The 13,237-nt window shown below is 41.6% G+C and overlaps 1 protein-coding gene across 1 annotated transcript in view; it reads left to right on the top strand.

Moving 5' to 3' along the window:
- sema4c (sema domain, immunoglobulin domain (Ig), transmembrane domain (TM) and short cytoplasmic domain, (semaphorin) 4C) overlaps positions 1 to 13,237 on the top strand; it is a 94,740-nt gene that overhangs the window by 15,822 nt on the left and 65,681 nt on the right. The gene's annotated exons all lie outside the window — the stretch shown is intronic.

Genomic DNA, 13,237 nt, shown 5'->3' with positions numbered 1-13,237 from the left:
AATGTTTTATGACTCATCCTCCACTCAGGGGCGTTTACAAAAGTTCATCCAATCAAATGTGACTTTGGGCGAGTAGCTAGCCACACCGGTCATATAAAACTGCACTTCACCGTTTGTGGGTCGTAGTAGCTAACAGAGCAATATGGAGAGAGATATGGAGAGATGTATGTTTGGATATCAGTGGGGAAAACCATGTGGCTGAGGTCTAATTCATTCATCTTTCTCTCGTCCTCCTGATCTAACAACTGGTGAGCCAACAGTCCTCTATAGCTCTGTTTCTCTCTGCAACTCCGTATTGCGCTAAACTCTGTAAGCCCCACCCACTTATTAGCAGTCCAATTAAATGTGAGGGATTTGATTTAAACCCTCTTGTAACTGTATACTGCTCAAGTATTCCCTTTCACTGGGAAATACATCACAGTACAGAAGCTAAAGACGCTCTAACTTTCGTTTTACTGGGACTTTGAAGGTGGTTTAGGGGGAGTTATGTGCTGAAACTATTTCTTGACTAACAACAACCAGGCGTAGTAAGCAAAACCTCCTGAAATGTTATCATCCCAGTGAGGTTGCCAGGTTTGTGCCTGTACAGAGACCAAAACCAAAGCCTGTGTTCACCAACCAGATCTGGCAACTGCACTATAGAAAAGCTTGTTTGTTCCCACACATACTGTAACTCACCATGAAATCACAAATTGTTCATTCGTGAGCATTGGAGGTGTTGGTGCATGTTTGGGTTTTTTTATTTGTTTTTTGTTTTTTTTACTTTGGACAGAGACAAGCTCGCTGATTCCAATCTTTATGCTAAACTAGGCTAAATACATCTGGACACATTTGACATCTTGGGAAATACTTACTGGATTATACAAACAAGATATATTGTGTTCATTTGTGAACTTTAGAGGTGCTTAGAGGACAGATTTTGTTACCATTGAACAGAGACAGGCTAGCTGTGTCCCCCCGTTTCTAGTCTTCATGCTAAGCTGAGCTAACTGTCCGATAGCTTCGTATTTATCATACAGATATAAGAGTGGCATCCATCTTCTTATCTAACTCTCAGCAAGAAAGCTAATAACTGTATTTCCCAAAATGTCAAACCATTCATTTAAAGAAAAGTGACTGAAAAGAGACGGAGATAAGTGTCAGGCAGCTAAATAGACTGGAGAAGTGAAAAGCTAGAAGGCCAAGTCCATCAGACTCAAAAAAGAGAGAAAGTCACAATTTTCCAGATAGAACTGAGAAAAAGGGAAAATGGAACCTGAGATAAATGAATGAGTAGAGAAAACTCATATAGAGCGCATGGAAGCTTGAGAAGTGTCTGTGATGATGAAAGAGAATCAGAAAAAGTGAGTGTGATGCAGACAAGAATAGGAAAGCGGCAAAATACTGCAGATAAAAAAGACAGACGCAGAGTGTGTGATTGTCGTCGTCAGCAGCTCTCTGACTTCTGCTCAGTGACCACAGGCCTCCTCTGCACTTCATTTATTGTCAGTCTTTATTTGATTTCTTTGTACCGCTGACATTTTCCCCCCTCCCTGTTTGCCACCCAGACACCCTGCCACTTTTGTTTTTCCATTGCAGAAACAAAATGGCCTAGTTCTTTCCTCCAACCTTGATTTAAAGGGCCAGAGAAGAGCTCTTTCACTCTTTCTGGCGCTGTTGTGGAGTTGAGTACGCTTTTTTAATGAGGTTTTTTAATAACTGTTAAAAACGGTGCCGTGGTCGGTTTTAAAGGGTTTACTTTTGCAATTATCCTCGGCGACTTTTGCTTTGTAAATTAAAGGATTTTGGGATTTTCCTTTAAATGTCTCAGTATGTGTCCTAATTTTCATATAATGCAATAGAAAAGAATGATAGATGTGTCTTGGATTTGACACATCCTTTTTAAACATCCCAATTTGTATTTGCATGCTGCCAGTCTGTCTAAACAGTCAGCCCACCACTGGTTTTGGTAATGTGCAGATGTGGCTTCCATTTACCAGACCGAAGACATTTTTCCATCTCAAACTGACTGCTGAGTTTTTGATTCAAGGGCTGACAGCATGTGTCAGCCACCACTGAGCTTTGCATTTATTTGGAGGCAGGTTTGTTGATGTTGATGTTATTTAAAACAGTCTGCAATTTGTGATGGTTGATGGAAAGTTGAAAAAGCTACCCAGTGATGAAGCTGCATGCAATGACAGATTGTATGTATAAATTACAGGTTCTCAAAGCTGATTTTTATGTTTTGGTTAGAATATTATTAAGCTGATTTTTATTGGGTCTCCATCTATGATTGCAGTGTAGGTGAAGTAAGGAACAACTTCTGGGCTGTCAGCCTGTAAAACTCTGCAGTGAAACTGGCCTTAACCAGCTGCTAACCCACCTTAAAGAATTTAGTTTGTATGGTTTTTACTGGATGTCACATGATAGTGTAATAGCAACTTCAGAGAGTTTTCCACCATGACAAGAATAAGCTATGCAGGGAACACATACATTATTATAACAGTAAGATTTCTACACATGCTGACAATCTGCAACTTTACTCCAGAGATATCAACTTTTAAAAAAACAAATAAAACTTTAAATTTCATTCCCATTCCTACATGAGAGAGGGAATTTATCCTTACTAATTGTAAGGCAAGCATTCTACCCGCATCGAACGGCCAGCAACCAAAGGTGCATTTAACAGGTAGCATTACACTTTAACATGGTTTCTCACTGTCCATTACCGCACCATTGATTCCAGTTAGGCTCACATTGGAAATGGATAAAATGTAAGTAAGCCGAGAGTTTGAGTGGAGAGTTTCATCTTGTCTCAGCCAGTCCTGACAGTTTAAAGCACACCGAGCAATTGGCTACAGGCCCGGTGTGATCTCATGACGAGGTGATATAATCCTTGTTGGTCACAGTCTGAGCTGCCAGTTGTTTACAATTTAGTGAGCTGCATAACAGTGAGCTGACTATAAATGCCTGCCATCTCCTCACCTCTATTTACATCTATATATACATGTAAGTGCACATGCAAGCATAAGGTTCAATAGTAATTATAGTCTTTCTCAAGATCACAAGGACTTTCTAGTTCTTTTTGCTGTGAAGATGCACTAGAAAAAGGGCCCACAATGTAGAAATAGTGTTTTGGGATGTCCCACGGCTTCAGAGGTTTGAGCTGCACAACTCACACCAACAGCACAGTGTGCTCAAACCCAGCTGGCAACGTTTGTGCTAGTACCCTTGCTGTCTTTGCCATCTCTTCACTCCATGGCATCCAAAAGAAGCACAAATACCATAAAACAGCTTCGTTGAGGTGGAAAAAGAAATTGCTTTTTAACCAAATGTTAAATGCAGCCTAACCAAAGCAAATGGTGAAATTTACCAGCTGTTCTGCATTTACTGAGCAATCCGCTGAGGTTCAACTGTGTCACATGTTCTGATCCTGAGCTCCCTTGAAGATCTGGCATGACTTATAATTTATCTTGTCACAGAGCGTATATCATATAATATATACTGTAACTTACAGCATATAACAGGGAAAACTTTGTTTCATGGTGGGATGCATTAATGTGATGATCTTATGTACCCTTTACCTCTCACTACTGCAAACTCATACAACACACTAGCAATTAAACATATATTCAATACATAAAGCTTTTATTTGTTTTACCCGGTCTTGGCTGTTGTAAACACTCGGTGTTATGTAAGTCATTCCCGTGAAGAATCCTCTGGAACAAGTAGCATCATGGGAAGTGATGTGTCTTGTATTTGGCAGCAGAGACAGCAGTCTGTTTGGAATAACTAGAAAATACATCTTGTTTAGCATAATAGTGACAGCCACTGTGGCTGTAAAAGGAAGAGTGCCACTTACAGAAGTCCAAACATGAACTACACAACATCCAAGCAAAAAAAGGATTATATTAGCCAAAGATTTCATTAAACAGGATCTGACTCAGGCTGTTTTCAGACCAGCATTAGCACTGCATGAGGCCACTGCTTTGGCACAGTGGGGGTCTGGGTGCAGAGGGCTCCGGCAAAAACATTGAGCCTGGCTAAACCAGCGTGTGATAAAGATGAATCTCGGCATGAAGGGCAAGCTCTTGATTTACTAGTCGATCTATATTCCTTCCCTCATGACTGGGCTAACCTGTAAGGGCCAGACATTTAAATGAATTCACAAGGTTCTGTTTATACTGTTTGTTGGCATGTACGTGGTCATAAATGTTAGGCTGTACACAGACTGTCCACATGGACCCTTGTTGACATGGGCAGATGACAACATTTTTATCACACAGACCCTCCTGGTCACACAGATGTCATATTAAAAGTATAAATTGATCTTTAGGTATAGGGTGTGAGGCTTGAATCAACTGTAGGAGCTGGTCCTTTGCATTTAAAGGATCCAATTGAGGCTGTTCAGGCACCTGATTAGGATGACCCCAAGACGCTTCCTTCTGGGGGTTTTCCAGGCACGTCCAACTGAGTAAAGACTCTGGCCAGAACCACAACACATGGGAGGGATTATGTATTCCATCTTGAACAATTTGGCACCTACCAGGAAGAGCTGGAGGACATGGCTAGGGAGAATGAAGTCTGGACTATCTTGCTTGGTCGCCGTTACGTTTTGGTTTTAAACCTTATCAAGACACTAAAACACTGCACAGCAGTTTATGACATTACAAAACAAGAATTTGTTACGCTGGAAAGTTGTCAAAGCAGCAATCATTTTATCTTTTGTTGCAACAATTGCCGGGTAGACAGTAGAAATACAAAGTAATCCCCCAGGAATGCGCCCTTGCAAGTATGTGATTGGCCAGTGCAGGGCCTTGCCAGATGACATTGCATTGGGGTCCAGCAAAAGTTGAGCCAGGTGCACCTTTTTTGCCAGATGACCATGCATTTTTTTGCTGGAGCCCAGCACAGCAGTGATGCCAACACAGAGCAATGTCATTCAAACAAATAAGAAAGCTCTTGCAGTGCTGTTGTCTGTTTCTACCACGTGGACATGGATGAGCAGAAAAAGATGGATGGATGGATAGATGGATGGATGGATGGATGGCTCAACTTTGGCTACAAAGCAAAGTAACCGTGTTAGTCTACTCTAGTCAATCATATATGTGCTGACACACAGTCATGGTAGGTTACTTTGTAACATGAAAGGTGTTATTCTACAGTTATTTTGCTATCAGCTGTCTTTCCATAGTGCTAAAATCCTGTCCCATAATACTATAAACCTCTGTGCAGTGTTTTGACATCTGATAAGACTTGAAACTAATAGATGGATTACTCAGTCCGTCCTTGATCATATTTCATCGCATCAACTTTTCTGGTAGCAACACAGAATCAAAATCACAGCCCTTTGCGTTGTTTTAATGGAGTGCTGTTTTTTGTCTGAACACCTGCTTGCAAACATAAGAAAATCCACCTGCCCTGATGCTGTTACACAGAGTTGCTTACAATGAATGATCAAGTGTGAGTTTAGATTGCTCAAGGGCACTTCAGCATGTCACAAGGCTGTCTACAGTGATCCAAGGTCAGGCTCTAATGTTCCATCAAAAGCCCCACTGAGCACAGGTACCGTCACCTCTCACTACAGCAAACATCACATGCACACACGTTCTGCGAAGGAAACATACATACAGTAAGTAGATAAATTAAAGCCAACAAACAAAGCAGACACACATTCTTAAGCTTTGATGCAAATTTGAGTTCTCTTTCCCTGCTTCTCTTCCTCCGACTCTCTCTCTCCGACACACCTGTCCTCCCCCCTTAGGCACATCTTGTAGAGAACCATCCCTCTCCTCTCCTGTCAGTAGGAACAAATGAGCCGGGGCATGTTTCTTAGTGTGTGTCTGTGCGTGTGTGCAGGGCAAACTTCCTGTCTGTCTGGCCTTCCTCTCTTTTGCTTCTCCCCAAAACACACTCACACACCTGCTCCGCACTGTTACCCTCTGACAGATCACTGACACGTTGTCTCTAGGCCATGCTGTACTGTGTGTGTATGTGTATATGTGTGTGTGTGTGTGTGTGTGGTTACAGACACCACACCCCACACCCCCACTGTGTCTGTCTGGCAATTGCCATTTCTCAAGGAGCTAAGGAAGGGAGGGAGTGTGGAGGGCAAGAGCCTTGATGTGAGTGTGTTTGTTGTCAGAGGGTTTATTAATAAAGATGACCTCAGCCCGAGCTGCTCAGAGGGTGTTTCTTTCTTCCTTTCTTTCTTTTTTTCTCTCTTTGTGACTCCCTGATCTAGTCAAATAATTGTTGTTTTGAGAAGGAGACCGATTGCATGTATTCATACATAAATTTAAGTTCATTCTCCTTTCTTCTCTTTCCTCCAATGTCATTTTGTGGCAACAGTCTGAGGTTGTTGCTTTCTTGTTTGCGTGGACTCGTAATGCGTCTTTGCTGTCTTTGCGTGCATGGAAGCTCATCCGTGTGTGTGCATGTGGGTGGGTGGGTGGTTGTAACAGGGATAATCCTTCTTGATATAACTCCTTTATGTCTCAGCGTCTGAGGATGTGATTATGTGCTTCATTATGTCGAGCTAAACAGGTTGAGTCCACTGTGTGCGTGTGTGCAGACGTCAGTCACCTGCTGTGTGTGTTAGGAAGAACAGATGTCCTCACAAGAATAGAAAGATGAGTAATTTCCTTCAAAGTGCAGGGCATCACTGCCTGTCATCACTCCGGCTGTCTGTCTCCGTCACTCGCCATAAGTTGACTGGTATGGCTTGGTTAATAGTTAAAGGGGCAGTTCACTCAAATTACAAAAAGTCATTCTCATTCTCTTTCAGATAATGAGATTTTGAGATTAGGAGTTATCAGATCCTGGGATTTCTGCCTTCACCTCAGGAGATGAATGGAATTTAGTTTGCCATGCTCACAGCACTCAATAAAATCTACTTAAAGGAATAAATCGACATTTTGCCTCGAGTTAGATGCAAAGCTACATCCTGTCTTTGTGCTGTGCTAAGCTAAATGGCTGCTGGCTGTAGCTTCATATTTAATTGAGAAATATGAGAGTGGTGTCAATCTTCTCAACTAACTTTCAGGAAGGAAGAAAATAAGTATATTTCCAAAAACGTCTAACTATTCCTTTAAAAAAAATAGCCCCTGATACGCTGGATGAGTCATTGGAACTACTTTTTACTGAAGAAATAGTCCCCATAAAAACTGTTGGCTGTTTATTCGCTGGTCTTGTCTGTTTCTGTTATTTTTTAATTGCTGTGAGTACCTCAAACAGAATAACATTCATGTTTTATTTAGGGTGAACTGACCTTTTAATCATTGATTCAGGAAAGCAAAGCAAAGTTAGTCAAGGTTGATAGCTGCATGTGAAGTCAGGTTACAGTAGGTGAGGTAGACATTGTCAGTAGTAGGAGGTGATCTCATTTGTTTAGGTGTCTACCTCCCCTCTGTAACCGCCCCGGAGGGCTGGAGCTGGACCCTGAGTGGGACAGCCAACTAAGCAATGGACCCCCAGAGGCCCGGCAGTTACCATGGAGGGGGAGGGCAGCCCTCATTTTGCCCTCTGTCTGCCCCGCCACAATGAACACAGAGGCCATTAGGGACAGGTCCTCCTGCAGCCTGGGAGAGCCACAAAATGAGATAATGCACAGAGCACACACCATTACTGTCACCTCTACACACACACACACACACACACACGTGCAGGGCAGATGCAAGTATGCACACGTGCACAAATTAGGCTTCACAAACACATAACACCCAGTGGGATTATGCATGTGGTGCACGTTCGAACACACGCACATTAACACACACTCAGGAGTGGATTCATGAATTGATCCACGCTCACATATATTACTCTAAACCTTCCTCTCTGTCAATAATCCTGCACCCATGTTGGTTTTCCTGGCCATTTGCTATTTCAGCTGCAGCTCCGACTCTCAGCCAGTTACATTTTGTTGGACAGACAGCAACAGCAGTGAGAGGAAAGCTAATGAAACAGGATATCCCCGCCTCTGGTTATTCCACAAGAGAAGAAGAAAAATCACACTCGCTTTGACCTTGAATGAGTGTATAAAATAACAGAGTATGCGGAGATGCTGCGTGTTCACCAGGATAATCTTATTCACCTTTGGGCGCCATTGTTCTTAAGGGCCCTTGCAAGATCTGAAATGCTGCTTACTCCCAGGTAATGGTTCAGGCTCTCCTTCAGGGTGACACTTGAGTCATAGCAGTTTGTCTTCTATGGACAGTAGTCACATGTGATGTCAGGAACAATGATGTGAAATTACAAGCAGAAAAGAACAAGATTTCCAAGAATACTATTAATGTGGATGCCTCTTTTCTCACTGATGCCCATTCATGTCTGAAAATAAAGATGTTTTTTTCTGTATCTTGTGTGAAGGTTATAAAACACAGATGTTGAATAAAAACTGAAGCAAAGTGTGCGTATTTGTGCAGGTATTTAATGATGAACGGATAATTGAGGATAAAAGTCAGAGGAAAAACAAGATGGATCTTTTTTTTCTGTTCTTCCATCTCTCACAAATTCCGTCAAAGGTTGCAGAATTCTTCCCCGTTATATAGCACTTTAGCATCCAGGTGTTTTCAGCTATCTTGCCTTCATTGGTGTGTATCTAAAGTTGTTTCTGGTCTCTACATTTCATCAGTGTATCAACATATCTTTACAAAAGAAACATAAATGACTTTAAGTACCAGACATACAAAAACATAACAACCAACATTTCAAATATTTCTTGCAAAATAAATATTTACTCTTTACCCATCAATAGATAAAAAGGGTTGAATCTCCGTTTTTCATTACAAAAGTTAAAATGTTATACTCTTACTATACTATACTCTTATCTACAGTTGAATTTAACAACTGAAATTTCTATTTCAGTTAAAGGAAACAGTACCTCAGACTCCAAGACTATACTTTAAAGCAGAATTAATTGATTTTTTGGCCACTTGGGGGAAGCTGACATTTTGCATATCATCACTACATTCTGGGCATATGGCATACAGTGGGTTTTTGAAACTGAACCAAAACAGCTTAGCTAAAAAATCTGCAAAAAAAAAAAAAGCTAAAACGCTTCATATAGTTAAAGGGGAAAAGCACAGTTTGATGAGTTTGTACATATGAATGACACCTTTCACATTACACATAGTCATTAAATCTATTTTTAGTATAATAATATTGATTAGTGCAGTTTTAACGAAACTTGCTAGGACAGGTTACTGTTGGTAAAACAAGTTACCAGTCACAGCATACACTATTTGATTAATTTCAGATTGGCTAAGCATCATTGATTTTGAGATAATCAGTTTACTTGCTTAGTTGCTTTTATCTCCCATTCCACTTCATTGATGGAAACTTGACTTGTGAGTTAGAGAACCACAAAATGTGTGTGTAATGAGAAAAGCAGATAGTAAAAGTGGTCCAGCAAAAGGCACTGGAATGTTGCAGGTTTTATGAGGGATCACCTCTGCAGGAGGGATTTGTTTGACTCTATTCCTTTATGAGACAAATATTGGGATGAATCTCCTCATTGCCCCAGGCCTTGTTATGAAAAGGCCAGGGCCCAAGCCAGTGCTTTACTATCACATCCTCCCACTTAAGTAAACAGATGTCTCATACAGCACACACACACATGCATGCATGCACACAGAGACCTCCCAAACCAGGCTCATACTGCCCTCATTTTACAGAGCTTTCTTTTACTCATACACCTCAAAACATACACTTATATGCTTGTAGTATTATAAACCAAGGTATTAATTCAGTTGAATGGACTCTCTGCCCTCATGGAGTGATTTAATCTCTTAACTTTCAAAACATGAAGAAACCTTTTAACCCTGTGGATTCTATGCCTGTGATATTAAGCACGTGTGCATATGTTGCAGATATATCAACAACTGTGAGCATTTTTCTTCCTCTGCTGTGTGTATGTGTGTCTTCACCGGTTTAGTTCGCACACCAGGTGCTGCTCTGTATTTCGTGTCCACCGTGGCTCCTGAGAGCTCTGGCACAGTGAGAATAATAATCACAGCTCGCTCAGCTCAAACCAATATCAGTTGCCAAAACCGCCAACGCAGGCTCTGCACTTCACACAGGAAATGAGTGGATGATAGTGGAAAGGTCCCACTTCACTGAAAAAATCAAAATTGCAATCACTTTATCTGTCAACACCAACAAATGTGGAGGTTTTTTGTTTTTTTGTTTTGTTTTGTTGGTCATGGTGCAGAGACAATAGGGCTTCAAACTGCTCGTTCTCACTGCCAGAAGCTCGGTTGATGCGTTCTGACCGACTGCAGTGCCAGAGGCTTTGATAGCATCTGTGCTGTGGGCTGCAGTTACGAAGTTTGGAGCTGGCAAAGCGTATATTTTCCTGTGGTACTGGTAATGTAAGGGCACTCATGAAAATAGCAGAAAGTTCACCTTTCATCTCTGCAACCACTCTCCATTTTCTTTTTGTGACAAATAGATATCATAAAGAAATGAAAAGCTTTCAATAACTTACAAGCACCTCCTTTTAGTCAATAATTCACTTTTAAATGTTTTTATTCTGAGAGTTTTAATGTCCCAGAGAAACAAGATCTCATAAAAAGTATCAATACCACTTACTAATAACGTACATTTTTTTAAAGGGCTACAAAGTTGTAACTAATGCCTTTATTGATGGTAATAAATAATTTACTAATGCCCTATAGATCAGTTATAAGCCATAATAAGAAAACATTTTGGGTTTCCAGTTTGTGAGAATTGGTGATAGTCCAATAGAATCTAAAATATAATCCTATAATAAATGTTAAATAAGTTATCAATAAATTGATTTTGGTACAGATCATCTGCAGCCCTATTGCAGAAGGTAAGAAGTGGTCATATGGTCCAATTTCTCAAATGGATTTTCCACAAGCTGTCAGCCCAAAAGTTCCTCTTATTAATTATCTAAAAAAACCTTAGTAATGAATAAATTAACATTAATAAAGCCATTTGGTACTACTTGTAAAAGTGGTACCAAATGATCAAATTCAAAATTTTAAGGGTACAGAATGACATTAGCCAGAACTGTTAAAATGACAATATTGATCCCCAAAGCCATACATCTCTTAAACCCTGTAACAGTGATAGTAACACAGTGCAGACACAATATTTCACATACAGGGCAAAGCATGAAGAAGACAAATGCTACACCGTCAGCTGTATATCAGTCATTTCTATGGTACACTGAATAATCGATCCTTCACTTGAGTATGGATTGATGACTCTCATGAGGGATCTCAGTGGGAATTGACTCTGTCGTGCCTTGGCACTCATAATGGGCTCAGTAAATGGCGGCCGCCTCTAATTTTAGCTTGTAAATCACAACCTGCGAGTAATGGGCTGCACTTAGAGGGGTCAAAGTTTATGACTAAATCACTCAGGAGGAAAAAGTCTGTAAAGTCAGCCTATGCGGCTCAATCTTTTTTTGGTTTTTGAAAGGGGTGCAGGTGTTAGCGGTGGTTGGGATGGGGTGACGGGAAGGGGGGGGTTGGCAGTTGGCGTTCATTGCTCAGATCTAGCTCTGACCTTGGCCAGATGTCCACCAAGATGGAGTGTGTGTGCAGATATGTGTGTGTCATCAACCAGGTTTTCGGAGAGTGCTCAGCTCTAATAAGGACTGGCAGGCATTTTGTTGGGCTTTATTGCCACGTGCCTCTTCCAATCCTGCCGCTGATTAGAGCTGCCATTACTGGCACACGCATGCACACTTATGCGCATGCACATTGACGCAGACCCACACACTTTGGCACACGGTCAAGGCTAGTGATTAGCATCCCATTGCGTTGTCTTGTACGGTGATCAAACAGAGCACGGAGTTGTGCTCTTGCCGAGGCCGATTGGAGGAAGTGACGGGTAGATCGTCGCTCCACTTTAACCCTCTCATCAGGGTGCTGTCAGCTTAGACAATGTCAAATTTGGTGCAAAGCAATTAAAGGCCCGGGCTGTCACAATCGAGCCTGATAGGCAAGGCTCATATAGTGGCAGCATGCAGGCATACATATCAACACACATTCAGGCAGGGAAACAAACTCAGCCATGCTCACACACATGCATTCACAACACATCCACCCACTTACACACACACATACATTTACAATAAGCATGCAGGCGATTAGCTCAGAAAGTGCAGGTTTAAACTGTTAGTCATTGCTGATTCACAAGCGGCTGGCTGGCTTCCACACAGCCACTCACTGTGCTGCCTGTCAAACACACAGGCAGCCAGCAGCTGGAAGTGTATGTGTAAGTGGGTGGATGTGTGTGTGTGTGCGCGCACATGCGTGTGTGTGTTCTTGAAATCCTGCTTTTTAACCAGACCCCCCCCCCCCCCACACACACACACACACACACACACCCCCATTCTGACCCTCTTCCTCCTTTTTGGAATCCCTCATGTGTATCTGCCTGTATGTGTGCTTGAAGAGTATATGGGTGTGCATTCGTTTGGATGTGCATGGACGCATGCATATTTGTGTGTGTGTGTGTGTGTGTGTGTGTGTGTGTGTGTGTGTGTGTGTCTGTGTGTGTGTGTGTGTGTCTGTGTGTGTGTGTTTGTGTGGAGCCTTGCAGGGTTTTGGCTGCTGTGTTCTCCTGGATGAAGCCAGTGGAAAGCTGAGGTCTGGATGACTTACTTATTTAGGAAAAATCCACCAGAGATGGCCAGAGTGCTGCTGTGCTGTCACATAGCCGTGTGTGTGTGTGTGTGTGTGTGTGTGTGTGTGTGTGTGTGTGTTTCAGTTCATGCAGCCCTTTAGGTAACCCAGCCAGTGGCCTCAGTAGCAACAGTATATTTTATTTAGGAGAGATTTTTTCCTAACAGCCTTTAAAATTATTCTGCTGCTGTTAAAGCTTCTGCGGTCCCAGGTGGAGACATTCACTGAAGGGTTAAACGCTCTACCAGAAGCAGTTAACACACACACACACATTCATATGGTGAGTTACCCATAGCCACGAGGCTCCTGATTAAGTTTAAATTCACTTTCCAGCACATTTAATTAATCTAACTTGATTTTGGAGGACCTGCCATCAAATAGAATTGCAGATTTTTATGTATCTTGCATTTTGTTTTCTTGCAACGATCAGAAGAGGATTTTACCAGTCTGTGGGTTGAAAGGCATGTCATATGGGAAATATCAGACAGGGGTGTGGGTAATGTAATGATTTTTTTTCATAAAATAACTCATTTATTTACTAAGATTTTTTAAATTAAAAATGTTTTTCAGAGATTTCCAGTGTTCATTGTTGTGAGAGTTAT

The sequence above is a fragment of the Thunnus thynnus genome, chromosome 2 (assembly GCF_963924715.1).
Source record: "Thunnus thynnus chromosome 2, fThuThy2.1, whole genome shotgun sequence".
NCBI lineage: Eukaryota > Metazoa > Chordata > Actinopteri > Scombriformes > Scombridae > Thunnus > Thunnus thynnus.
The sequence above is the reverse complement of the archived record's forward strand: the minus strand, read 5'-3'. Positions and strand labels throughout refer to the sequence as shown.